Genomic DNA, 12,840 nt, shown 5'->3' on the forward strand with positions numbered 1-12,840 from the left:
GCAAATGCAGCTGCAGGTTCACACCGGTGCAATTAGTTGTTATCTATTATTCATTCTCACTCCTCCGCCTGGCAGGGCCTGGGATGCTGCAGAGGCAGAACGCTGACCCCCAGGGAGTTCGGGGAACATATCACTTCTCCAGCGGATGCATCAGATCATACTCAGAGGGGGCTGCTTCTTCGGCTTCATTGGAAGCATGGTCAGCGTGGCATGGAGTTGTCTGGGGAGCGGGCATACAGCCTGCCAATGGGGTCTCAGTGGGATTTCAGCATTTCACTTTTAACCTCCTTATGCTTTTTTACGGCCTAGTGGTCAGAGCACTAGATTGGCCTCAGCTGGAGTACTGTGTCCAGTTCTGGGCGCCACATTTCAAGAAAGATGTGGAGAAATTGGAAAGGGTACAGAGAAGAGCGACAAGAATGATTAAAGGTTTAGAGAACATGACCTATGAAGCCAGGCTTCATGAACTGGGCTTGTTTAGTTTGGAAAAAAGAAGATTAAGGGGGGACATGATAGCGGTTTTCAAATATCTAAAAGGGTGTCACAAGGAGGAAGGAGAAAATTTGTTCCTCTTGGTTTCTGAGGACAGGACAAGGAGTAATGGGCTTAAAGTGCAGCAGGGGAGGTTTAGATTGGACATTAGGAAAAAATTCCTAACTGTCAGGGTGGTCAAATATTGGAATAAATTGCCAAGGGAGGTGGTGGAATCTCCCTCTCTGGAGATATTTAAGAACAGGTTAGATAGACATCTGTCAGGGATGGTGTAGACGGAGCTTGATCCTGCCTTGAGGGCGGGGGGCTGGACTCGATGACCTCTCGAGGTCCCTTCCAGTCCTATTATTCTATGATTCTATGATTCTATGATTGGCACACAGGAGGCCTGGGGTCTCTTCCCAGCTCTGCCACTAACCTGATGGGCAACCCTGGACAAAGCACTTTGCCTGTCCCACCCTCAGTTTCCCCGTCTGGAAAGTAGGGATAATGATACCTCCTCTTTGAAATGCTTTGAGGTCTACTGATGAAAAGCGATGCATAGCAGCTAGTGGTACTGCTATTTGATTCCCTTTGTAGCCCAGTCCTTTAGTGGTTATAGATGATTGATTTCCAGTTAGTACTAATATAAAGAGCTGGGAGACTGTTGGATTTTAGTTCAAGAATTGGGCACACCAAAACCGAGTGTCGTCCAGTTCAGTAGCTGGGTGTCGACTCCAATGTGCACAAGAAGACACACTGAGGGCCCAGCAAAGTTTTAACAACTTTTATTAACACAATTAGAAAAGACACAAAAGCACCAAGTCACAGAAGAAGAGCAAAAATGCCAAGTTAAAATGATGTCTGGTACCATTCCTCACCCAGACGCTCAGCCCCTTCCTTCGAGAATAAGTGGCAGTACACCAAGAACCTGCTCCGCCCCTGCATGCCAATGAGTCCAACGGTCTAGACCCAAATCACTGCACAATGGCCCCCTGCACATGGCAATCTGGCCTAGCACAGGCTCTAGGCTGTCATGAATATTCACTCAAATGTCCCTTGTCTGTAGCCAACTCCCTCATCCTAAAAGCGCTGGGCTGCCTTTTACCCCAGGTTAGCAGAGGAAGGGGTTTCACTCATTACCACATACGTACATTTCATAGTTAAACATCTGTCAGCAATCTACCCTGAAATGTCCACGCCTGGAATCCATTCGGTGTCCCTGGGATCACTGTGGACAAAGTGCCCCCGTAAGCATGCTCTTCCCAGAGGCAAGGGAACAGCTGAGCCATGTATCTGTGCCAGAGCTCACACACCTCAAAGCCTTATGCTACAGTAGGCTAACTGCACAAGCAAATGTCTTGCAGAGGATGGGCCCGTAGGTTCCTTGCAACACGGCCAAGTGGAATCCAGTTCTAGGGAGCTCTCTTGGCTCTCCCTCTTAGGTAAGATTGGTGAAAGACGGTTACGGTCGTGCTGAAAAGCTGCAATTCAAGGCTGCGGATTTTCCCCACCTCCAATGAATAAAGAAGGATCTTACATTGCCTGCCCATCTCTGATCCCTGAACGGTTCCTGTGTAAGCTGGGCGGAGGGAGGAGAGATTCCTGGGATTTTTTTCTTTTGTGTCTAATTTAATCTAAAATGTTGTTGTAATTGAGTTTGTTGCTAGAGGAAATAGGCTCTCATGTCACAAAGTGCTCTGTTCCCAGGGCCGTCCCCAAAGTGCACTTTGTGGCCATTTCTTTGCTAGACAAGCAGCACTACTGATACCACGGTGCAAATGCTGAAGTATGGATCAGTTTTAGCACTAATGAAGGTGCTGCTCCCAATGACTTCAATAGGAGTTGCGTCTGCTTCAGTGCTGAATTGAAATCATGCCGTTTATAGCCTCTGTGGGTCCTAATCCATTTTTAAACCAATACCCACAGCCACATATATTAATTTATAGAACATGTTGTTGTAGAAAGCGCCTGAAATAAACAACAGGCTACGTCCTTTGTAGTGGCTGCAGTAAGATTTAGGGCAGCATCTGACTGGAAATACTGACACCAGCATATCTCAAAGCTCAATTTGCAACCGGGAAAACTAATGCCGAGAAGTGACTTGACCAAGGACATCCAGCAGGTCAGTGGCAGAGCTGTGCCTGGAACTCAGGTGTCTTGAGTTAGATTCTAGGGTCATGTCCAGTGGACCACTGTGAAGACTGTGGCGAGTGCTTCCATCTCAGGGATGTCCACGGGCTCTCTGGTTGCAAGACTTGGTAGCCAGAGTCCTTGCTGCGAATGAGTAAGACAAGCACAGGCTACCCCCTGATTCTCCTGGTCTGTCCCTGGTGCCTCCTTGCAGTGTAGCACGGCCACTACAAAAGACAGCGACTTGTGGTGCCGGAGCACAGCCAGGGAGGGCATGCACGTGTGAGCTGGAGCCCTGGCACGTTTCTGGATAAGCAAGACCTTTCTCCTCTCCGGGAGGAGCCCGTGCTCCCATTGGAATGCAAGCCCCCTCCCACAGCTCGGCAGCCCACGGGCAAGAGCACAGGGACCGCTCGGTGGGGGCTGGCCATCTGACCCCTTTGGGCTTGGATTGCGGTGTTCAGCAGAGACAGCCGTGCGGGGGCGAGGTCGAAGTGCACGACGGGCAGGGCCCCTGGAGCTTTTCCGCAGGGAGACTCATCACTCTGTGCCGGGGCAAGTCCTTGTGCCTTTTCACAGCCGCCCAGCCACAGCAGATGGGAAAGTAGCCGCTTCGTGGGGCTGCGACCCCTGGGGATTCGGCACGGCCGATCCCTAGAGCTGCGCAGACTGGTGTAAGAACGGCCCGGCTGGGTCAGACCAGCGGCCAGTGCCAGCGCCAGCGCCCCAGAGGGAATGACCACAGCATGGAGTCAAGTGATCCCTCCCCTGAGGCCCATTCCCAGCTTGTGGTAAACAGAAGCTAGAGACGCTATCCCTGCCCAGCCTTGCTAAGAGCCATCGACAGACCTATCCTCCAGGAACTTGTCTAGCTCTTTTTTGAACCCTGTGAAAGTCCTGGCCTTCACAACTTCCTCTAGCGAGGAGTTCCACAGGTTGACCGTGTGTTGCATGAACAAAAATGTCCTTTGGTTTCTTTTAAACCTGCTGCCTGTTAATTTCACTTGGCGACCTCATATCCCCACCTTAGTTGTGTCTCCCAAGCTGAAATGTCCCAGTCTTATTAACCTCTCCTCACGTGGGACCCGTTCCAAACCCTGCAGCATTTTTTCTGCCCTTTTTCCAAGGCCAAGAGATCTGTTTGGAGCTGAGGCGCCCACACCTGCAGGCAGTGCTCCCGCTGTGGGCGTGCCTTTCGATGCCCAGGCAGCTAGGGTCTTTTGCAGCCCCTCGCAGGGTGCTTTGCTCTTACATCTGGAGCAGTTTGGTATCGTCTGCACATTTTGCCACCTCACTGTTTGCCCCTTTCTCCAGATCATTTGTGGTCTGGCCAAGTGCCTGGATTCTGACAGGTCCCTGGGCGGCTGAGGAGGCTCAGCCCGGAGCTGCAGCCTGGCTACCTTCAAGGCCCTTGCTCTCCACCGCCACTGGGAGCCCTTGCCTGCTTGCCACGTCCCTGGTTCAAGACGCCCTGCCCTGGGGACACTGTGAGCTGGGCTGAGTGGCAGGGCTTGGCCCCTTCTGGCTCGTGGGATCTCCGTCGCTGGCCGAGAGACTGCTCCTGGCGCTGGCCCTTCCCGGCTCCCGCCTGCCCCGTGCAGTGAGGAAGGGTTAAATGAGGAACGGCAAGGCCCTGCCAGAGCCTGCGTGAGCAGCCCCAACAGCTGGTGCTAGGAGCAGAGTAATGCAATTAGGGGAGCGTCTGTCGGTGCTCCGCAGGCACCCTCCCAAGCGCTGGGGCGGGCGACGGCTCCTTTGCCGTGTGTGTCGGTGCGCCGGCCAGTCTCTCCCTGGTCCTCAGCAGTGCCGGGCACCCTGCAGGGTGCTCTGGGGGCAAGGCAGCTCCGGGGGAGCCCTGAGATCCAAGCCGAGGCCACCTGGGTCGAGTCCTGCCCCACGCACAGCGCATCCACGCCTGCTCCTGGCTCCGCTGCCCCAGGCGCCAGCGCGAGGGGGGTGGGCAGAGAAGGCTGGAGGCCAGGCGTGGGGGAAGGGCTGTGCTGTCGGCTCTGGGCTAGGGATGCCGGAGTACCCGGCTGACCGTTTCACCGGTAAGGGGATGCTTGTCGGCGACACTCAGCGAAGCCCCCTCCCCGCGTCGGGCCAGGCCTTGTAACCGCTGAGATGGTCCCTGACACACCATTTTGAGGTCCCTCGCCCTTGGCCATCCTGCCTGGGACCCGGTCCCCCGCCTGCCTCGTCCTCCCGACAGAGCGTGCCCAGGGTCCGTTAGCCTGTCCTCACAGACCAGCTTCTAAAATCCTCCGTCATCCTGGGCGCTCTCCACGGTGCACACACCTTCCCTGCGGCGCGGCGTCCGGAGTCGGCCGCACAGGCCCAGCGGAGACCTCGCGGCGCTGAGTAAAGTGGAGCACTTTCCTCCCCGTCTTGCGGAGGCCAGGCCTGACAATGCAGACAGCCCGTCGGGCTGGTCGCACCAGGAGGCCAGTTTGCCTTCTAAGCTAAGAAGTCGGGGAAAAGGAGCTTGTGACGTGGAGGATCCCGTTCCCCGGGGCAGCCAGCCGTGGGCAGCAGCTGGTGTCGATTTCTGAGCGGGATGGCCTGGATGTTAGAGCACTGACATGGCTCCCCAGAGCCCCTGCGTTGAAGGGGGGTACCCGCTCCCCCCCCCCCGGGACAGGCTGTGCTGCGCTGACCCTGCGTTTGCCGAGACCACCGGGATCTCTTCGCCAGCCGATGGAAATCAGCCCCGTTTCCTCCCTGTGACTCCTTCAGTCAGCGAGGATTGGAAAGCCAGCCAGCCGAAGGACAGGAGGGACTTGTCAGCCAGCATGGAGCGGCTAGTGCCAGCGCTTTAGCTCTTGTGTGGCAGCTTAGAAAGGCTGGATTGAGAGCTGCTCCGCTCCCTGCAGACCAAGTGGTTTTCCAGGGGACAAAGTAGTTGCATTCAAACTGGAACTTCCGGCAGAGCTGAGTGGGTGTGGGAAGACTTTTGCGTTGGAGTGGGGCAAAAAAAAAAAAAAAGGAAGCATGTTGCATACATCGACAGGGCTGATTCCGACATGATCGGAGCAGGAAATCTCCGGGGGAAGGAGGGGTTCAAGCTCCTTTTCATTTAAAAATGTCCTAAATGTAACACTGTGCGACAAGTTACAGCCAAATCCACATTTTAAAAAGTGGAAATCAAAGGGAAGCATATCAGTGACCCGACAGCCTGTGCTCAACAATTCCCCGTGGACGGAAAATGCTTTGCTTTGGTTCTGGTTTGGAACAAAAACCAGTTGTGCCACTGCAGAATTGCCCCTGAACTGTAAGTTCCCCTCCCCACCCAGCGTCTTTGGTGAGATGCACTGAGCTTGGCCCGGAGATGCCAGGCCCGGGCAACCTTGGCAAGGCTTACACCCGATCCAAGACGAGGGCACAACCGTTCTGAGGCTGAGAACTAGCTTATCTGACCCCTGGCTCCGCCTGGCTGTTCAGCAAGAGGGTTAATCCAAGCCCCAAGTCTTCACACTGCTCTCAACAATCAGTAAGCACAGGTACGTGCCACGCTCATTCCTCTGGAGAGCTCCCTGTGCCAGCAAACCTCACGTCTGTCTGTCTGTCTCCACCGTTCGGAGGCCACGCCAGCTAATTTTCCATCAGCGCCTTTGGCCAAGGTGGAAAATATGTAAATCTACTTACTACAGCCCTGAGAAAACGTCTGTCATTGTCTAATTCCATTAGCTGCTGCATGAGTCGCATGCCGGATGGCGGGTGCCCGAGTGTCCCTGCCCGAGTGATACATTTGTCCTTGGCACTGCTCTGACAGCGTGCGTGTGTTTGCTCTCCAGCCAGCCCTTCCCTCGTGAGCCTAGGAGCTGTGGTGTTAATTGCAATGGGCGCTGAGCGTAACCCAGTCCCTGTCCGAGGCTCAGGGACTCGGACGTGTGCGTGTGGTTCCGTGGTGAGCGAACGTGGCGTGAACCGTCCTTTGGGCACTTTGTTCCAAACCAAAGGTGGCCAACCGGTGAAAGCGCTGGAGATGGAAGCACACGAGGCTCCCGCTCGGCCGCGCCCCTGGCCCCTGGCCCCTGGCCCCCTGCCCCCTGCCCCCTGCCCCCTGCCCCCTGCACTGGAGGAAATCATGGAAGAACTCCCTTGTCTGGCAGCTCTCCCGCGGTCTCGGAGGGGTGCTCGCTGTCCAGGGGGCAGAGGAAGGCCAGTGGGGGTGGGCTGGAGCAGTTCTTGTGTCACTGTCTCCGGCAGCACCGTGCCGTTCCTGGAGCCCTCTGGCCTAGTCCCCTCGGGACGTTGCTCGGCGCGAGGCTGCAGGAGGCCATGGGGCGGCTCGCCCCTCGCTGCTCTTTCCTGGGCCCGGCGGGAGCAGTGGGTGGAAGAGCTTTCCCCGCCTTCGTCGGCTGCCCAGGCAGGCCTGGCTTCCCACATGCCCCGGGTGGGGCGTTGGTTTCCGGCCCCACGTGTTCTTGGCTCCCAGCAGGCTTGAGTGGCAGCAGGAGGCGTTAGGGTTGGGACTAATTCAATCCCCCAGGCCCCTCTTCCTGCCTTTTCCTGGCAACATTTGTTGGTAGACGCCCCGACTGCCAAGCCAGAAGGGACGACTGTGATGGTCTAGTCTGGCCCCGCCACCTCGCCCACCTGGGCCAGCCCCTGGGCGCCGGCTGCGGCCCTGGCAGGGGAATGGATCGAAGCCGTGGGCCGGGCCCCGCGCCAAAGGAAGCTCTGGGCCACGGCGGGGAAAGTCTGCACTTGCGGGTCTGCGGGAACAGGCAAAATGATCCAGGAGCCTGACTTCACCCACCTCCCCTGCCTGGGACCCGGAGCAAATCCGGCTGCAGAGCAGCTGGGATCGTGTTTCTCCTGCTTAACGAGGCTAATTGCATCATCGCTGGTCTGGGTGGGCCTCCAGCTCGCTCCCCCTCCGTCTCGTCCTCCAGAGGCCAGGGCTGGCCGAGGGCGGCGTTTCAAACCGGCCTCCGCGCTCGGCAGCCGACTCCATCCCGTCTGCTGACAGCAGCCTCGGGAGACACGGGCACGTAACCTTCTGATTGGAGGGAACGGTTAGCTCCTGTGCTCTGACCTTTGCAGAGTGCGCAGGGGGCTCTGGGGGCACAGCCACGTGTGCAGCTCCTGCAAGCCAGCGGGGCGCGCTCAGGGCTCACAGGCGACTGGATTCGGGGGGCCCCTCTGTGGCCCTGGCGCCGGAGGAGCGGGAGGACTCTGCTGCAGCTCCGTGGCTGGAGGAGCTGCCTCCTGCCTCGGCCGTGGGGCGAGAGGCGCTGTCAGCCCCTGCCAATCGGGGGGAGCATCTCGCGCACAGCCCGGGTGTGATGTGGGGGGGTGTCTGCTCTGTGTCCGGTGTCCCCCTGCGCTGCGCTGCGCCTCCCACTGACTCACCCACACGTGGATCGGACACCTGACACCTGAGAACGAGGCTCTTCCCCAGGGGAGAGGCAAAGGGAGGGAGGGGAGACGAACACCTGGTTTGGGGGCAGGGTCTGGGAGCGAGGAGTCTTGGGCTGGAGCCATGAAGGAAACAGACTAAGGAGGGGCTGGAATCTAGGGGCCCAGGGACCCATCCCAAGGGGGCTCAGGCATCCTGGCCCTGACCCCTGTAGCCACGTCTGTGCTGTGCTGTATCCTGGAGAAGCAATAACCCCTCTGTTCTACCGGCGGGTGGAGTCTGTTCTGGCTGCTAGGGGGGCAGGATCGGGGGACCCGACGCGCCGTCACAGCGGGATGCCAGCTTTGCCCCATTGCTGTCCAGAGAGCTACACTCACTGGCGCAGGAGTCGGGTTTTCCCGGGACATGTTCTAGGCCCTGGAGTTGCACCGAGCTGCATCTCCCACTATCGGATTGTCCGTGGTCCCGCTGCCGCCCTGCATCAGCACAATGGGGAATCAGTGGAACCCGGCGGGGCACCCGGGTGCCAGTTTCAGACGGGCTGTGTGGATTTCGACTGGGCTTGACCGGCCGGGGGAATTTGCAGCTAACTCCCGTGCAAGCCAGGCCCTGTTGTGCCGATGCAGAGCGCCCAAGTGGGGCTTCAAGCGTTCCCTGGCAAACTCTCGGCAAGCGAAAGGCGTCCTTCGCAGGCTGGAGGGCTCAGCTTCCAGCAGGAGACGCAGAATCACCCTAAGAGTTCCCAGCCGGGGAGCTGCAGTGCCGCCAGCTCCGAGCACCCAGCGGCCAACACCATCCAAGGGAGCCGATGGAGACTGATGCACCTGGTCTCCCGTGGGAGTCCCTGGCGGCAGGGCGAGCGGGGAAGCATCGTAGCTTCTGTGTCGGTCGGCGGCAGGAGGGCTGCAGTGTCCCCTGAGGAACGAGGGGGGAGACACGCGACAGCGGCGGGAGGTCTGGAGAGACGCTGCGAGCGAGGAGACCCCTTGGCTGTGCCAGGCCGGCGGTACGAAGGTGTGAGCCCAGCTCCGTAGCCAGGGGCACACAGGCCCCGAGCGGCTGCAGGACTCATTGCGCAGGGATCAGGGCAGCTTTGCTGCTCCGGGACCTGAGCTGGGTGGACCTGCTGGCTGTGACCACGCCCTGCGGCTACGGAGCAACATACCCTGGGTCCAGCCAGCGACCGCGCTCGGGCGCCACTGCCCTCCGGGTCTGTTCTCTAGCACCCAGCGCCAGGGGAGGCCCAGGAAGAGACCAGGGCTGCCCTACGGGCACAGGCCAGTGCATGCACCTCCATTGCCGGCGCCAGGAGGTGCTGATCCCGCCCCCCCTCCCCCGGAGAAACCCTCTCCACCGAGCTGGCTCCGCAGCGCCGACTGGAGCAAGGCTCCCCCTCGGCAGGGGCGCTCTCGCAGGCTCTCCTGCCTCTCCCCTCCAGTGCGCCTTGGGGGAGCCATGGCCAACGAACACAGGAGTGGGGGGGGGGGGCTGGGCATCCCTCGGTGAGCACGGCCAGAGGAGGGTTCTTGGGGGCCGAGTGGGGCATCCCCCAGGGGTCTCCCCTTGCCCAGGCCGCGCACGGGGGACGCACGGGCCAAGCGGAGTCAGTGGTGAGTTGTACGCCGCTCTGAGCTGTTTCCACCACAGCCTGCAAGCGCTCACTGCCATGAGGTGCGGCTCTGCCGGCCTGGCCCTCAGGATGTCTGGAAAGCCCTTTGGTTCTTCCTGCGCTGCTGAGTCGATAGGGGCTGCAACTCTCCATCTGACCAAAGGGGGCGCTGTCGCTCCACACAGCCAGCTCACAAGTGGTGCCAGCAGTGGGATTTTGCTGTGTCCTTGTCCCAGGGGCAGCGGCGCAGATTTGCCAGCCCTGCCAGGCTCACGATGGAGAGTCCAGGCCCGTGCATTGGCTCAGTGGGCAGCAGCACAGGAGCAGGCTGTGGCCCTACAACTGCGAGCAGGAGGCCCAGAACACGGCTCGACGTGGCGGCCACCCACCAAGAGCCACTGGACAACCTGCTCAGGGCACCGAGTGGGGCAGCCACCTCCCACTGACCGAGCTGACAAGTGGATCCAGTGGCCCCGTCCCAGGTGAAATGCGGGGCTGACCAGAGGCTTTTTGGAGACGGTGGATGCCACGCCACGCGCGCCGGCTGGAGCCCTGGGCCCTGGCCCATCTACCTAGCAGCCAGAGTGGCGGGAGAAGCACAGGCCTCTCAGCCTCCGGGCTGCCCGCAGCTATCCCACAGGAAAGGCCGCTTGGCCGGGCCGGCTGCCGCTCGGCTACAGGACACGCTGCTTCAGACAGCAGATGTGACGCCTCCTCCGGCCCCGCACTCAGGGGCGGTTCTGGGGCTGCAGGACCACGGCCAGCCACGTCTCCCACGGAGATCGCGCTGCTCCTCAGCCCGGCCCCCGGCCACGCCCGGCCAGGCCCCGCGTGTCCAGCCCCTAGGCTTCCCCAGGCAGGCGGGTCTGTTTCCAGGGCATCTTTGGGAAGAGGGACGGACTCTGGAGGATAATTCTGGGGCTGGCTCAGCCCCCAGCCTCGCCCAGCCAGGCCATTCCAAGATGGCGCAGGCCGGTGAGCTGGGGACACAAGCCCTGGTGCAGCCAGACCCGCGGAGTGAGGCCAAAGTGCGCCTGGAAGGCCCCACGGTGCCTGCACGGGGACACGAGGGACTAGCGACGCAAGTGGAGACACGGGCCGCATAAACGACCCTAACGAGGTCCATTGGCTCAGAGGGGGCCTCTCTCCAATCCACGGCCACAGAGCCGGCGAAGGCGCCGAACAGAGGCAGCCGGGCAAAGGGCAGATGGCAGGCAACCTCTTTCCCTTCCAGGAGGAAGCCCTCCTCCCCGGCCTCCACAGACGGGTGCCACAGGGCCACGAGACCTCCTCCCTGGCCTCCACAGACGGGTGCCACAGGGCCACGAGGCCTCCTCCCCGGCCTCCACAGACGGGCGCCACAGGGCCACGAGGCCTCCTCCCCGCCCTCCACAGACGGGCGCCACAGGGCCACGAGGCCTCCTCCCCGCCCTCCACAGACGGGCGCCACAGGGCCACGAGGCCTTCTCCCCGCCCTCCACAGATGGGCGCCACAGGGCCACAAGGCCTCCTCCCCGCCTTCCACAGACGGGCGCCACAGGGCCACGAGACCTCCTCCCCGCCCTCCACAGACGGGCGCCACAGGGCCACGAGACCTCCTCCCCGCCCTCCACAGACGGGCGCCACAGGGCCACGAGACCTCCTCCCCGCCCTCCACAGACGGGCGCCACAGGGCCACGAGGCCTCCTCCCCGGCCTCCACAGACGGGCGCCACAGGGCCACGAGGCCTCCTCCCCGGCCTCCACAGACGGGCGCCACAGGGCCACGAGGCCTCCTCCCCGCCCTCCACAGATGGGCGCCACAGGGCCACGAGGCCTCCTCCCCGCCCTCCACAGACGGGCGCCACAGGGCCACGAGACCTCCTCCCCGCCCTCCACAGACGGGCGCCACAGGGCCACGAGACCTCCTCCCCGCCCTCCACAGACGGGCGCCACAGGGCCACGAGGCCTCCTCCCCGGCCTCCACGGACGGGTGCCACAGGGCCACGAGGCCTTCTCCCCGCCCTCCACGGACGGGCGCCACAGGGCCACGAGACCTCCTCCCCGCCCTCCACAGACGGGCGCCACAGGGCCACGAGACCTCCTCCCCGCCCTCCACAGATGGGCGCCACAGGGCCACGAGGCCTCCTCCCCGGCCTCCACGGATGGGTGCCACAGGGCCACGAGGCCTTCTCCCCGCCCTCCACGGACGGGTGCCGCAGGGCCACGAGACCTCCTCCCCACCCTCCACCCGGCACCGGCCCCTGAGACGGGAGGAGGCCCTCGGGGAGGGTGGGAGCTATTTCCGATGCCTGTGGGCTCGTGTCTCCGGACAGAGTTCTTGGAGCTCTTCCCCGAGCCGTCTCCCCTGGGGCTTCCCCTTGCCAGCCTCCCCGGGCCTTGGTGGGCCACTTCTGGGGGGATCCCCCCTCGCATTTCCCAGCAAAGCTGCGTGGGGCAACTGGCCAGCGTCTCCGGAGTCGCCAGCCTGCTCTCGCTATTCCAGTCATCCCCACGGGGCGCTTTTCTGGGCCAGCTCTAGCACTTCGACGGGGGATGGGCCCGCCCCCGGATGGGGGTCCGCGCTGGGGCCGCACTTGGGGCGTGCCCCATTCGCGGGGGTGATCTGCGGAGCTGTCCCACGGGGCTGGGGGGAGCAGAGTTTGGGGACTTCAGGCGGGTGGAGCGATGGGTCCGTGGGGGGCTGTGCCAGGCTGGGCGGGGGCAGGCGGGGCCCGCAGGGAGCCCCGCCCCGGAGCCGAGCTCCGCCTGCCCCGGGCACAGGCAGCACCTGCCCCGCCGCCGCCCGCAGGCTCCGCTCGGCGCCGCAGCGCCCCGGCAGGCTCCCAGGTAATGCGCGCCCGGCCCCGCGCCCTGCGCCCCGCGCCCCGCGCCCCGCATCCCTCCAGGCGCCCCGGCAGGCTCCCAGGTAATGCGCGCCCGGCTCCGCGCCCCGCGCCCCGCTTCCCTCCAGGCGCCCCGCGGCGGGCCGGGCGAGTTGCGGGTCCCGGCGCGGCGCGGTCCTGCTCCCCGGGAGCCGCGCGGGGAGATGCCCGAGCGGCGCAGGGCGGGCCTGGGGAGGGGTGTGACCCAGCCCGAGCTGGCCGGGGGCTGCTCTCGCTGAGCCCGGGGCGCAGCCGGCCCGAGGGAGCGGAGCTCCAGGGCGGAGACAGCCCCGGCACTGGCGACCCCGCTCCGGCCGCGCTACAGGCACAGCGCCGGGGGCGCCTCAAAACAGCGCGCGTACCCGGCCCGCCCCGGCCCCTGCCCTGGGCTCTCCTGGG

General features: G+C 62.2%; 1 protein-coding gene across 2 annotated transcripts in view; it reads left to right on the forward strand.

Moving 5' to 3' along the window:
- The first annotated feature begins 12,278 nt into the window (after positions 1–12,278).
- FRMPD1 (FERM and PDZ domain containing 1) overlaps positions 12,279–12,840 on the forward strand; it is a 42,748-nt gene continuing 42,186 nt past the window's right edge. The window contains exon 1 of one of the 2 annotated variants that reach the window (XM_075931231.1): positions 12,279–12,406. The gene's annotated coding sequence lies outside the window, so the exon portion shown is untranslated. The remainder of the gene's footprint in view (positions 12,407–12,840) is intronic. The other variant, XM_075931232.1, reaches the window with a different exon arrangement.

Source organism: Pelodiscus sinensis, chromosome 6 (assembly GCF_049634645.1).
Source record: "Pelodiscus sinensis isolate JC-2024 chromosome 6, ASM4963464v1, whole genome shotgun sequence".
In the NCBI taxonomy this organism is placed as follows: domain Eukaryota; kingdom Metazoa; phylum Chordata; order Testudines; family Trionychidae; genus Pelodiscus; species Pelodiscus sinensis.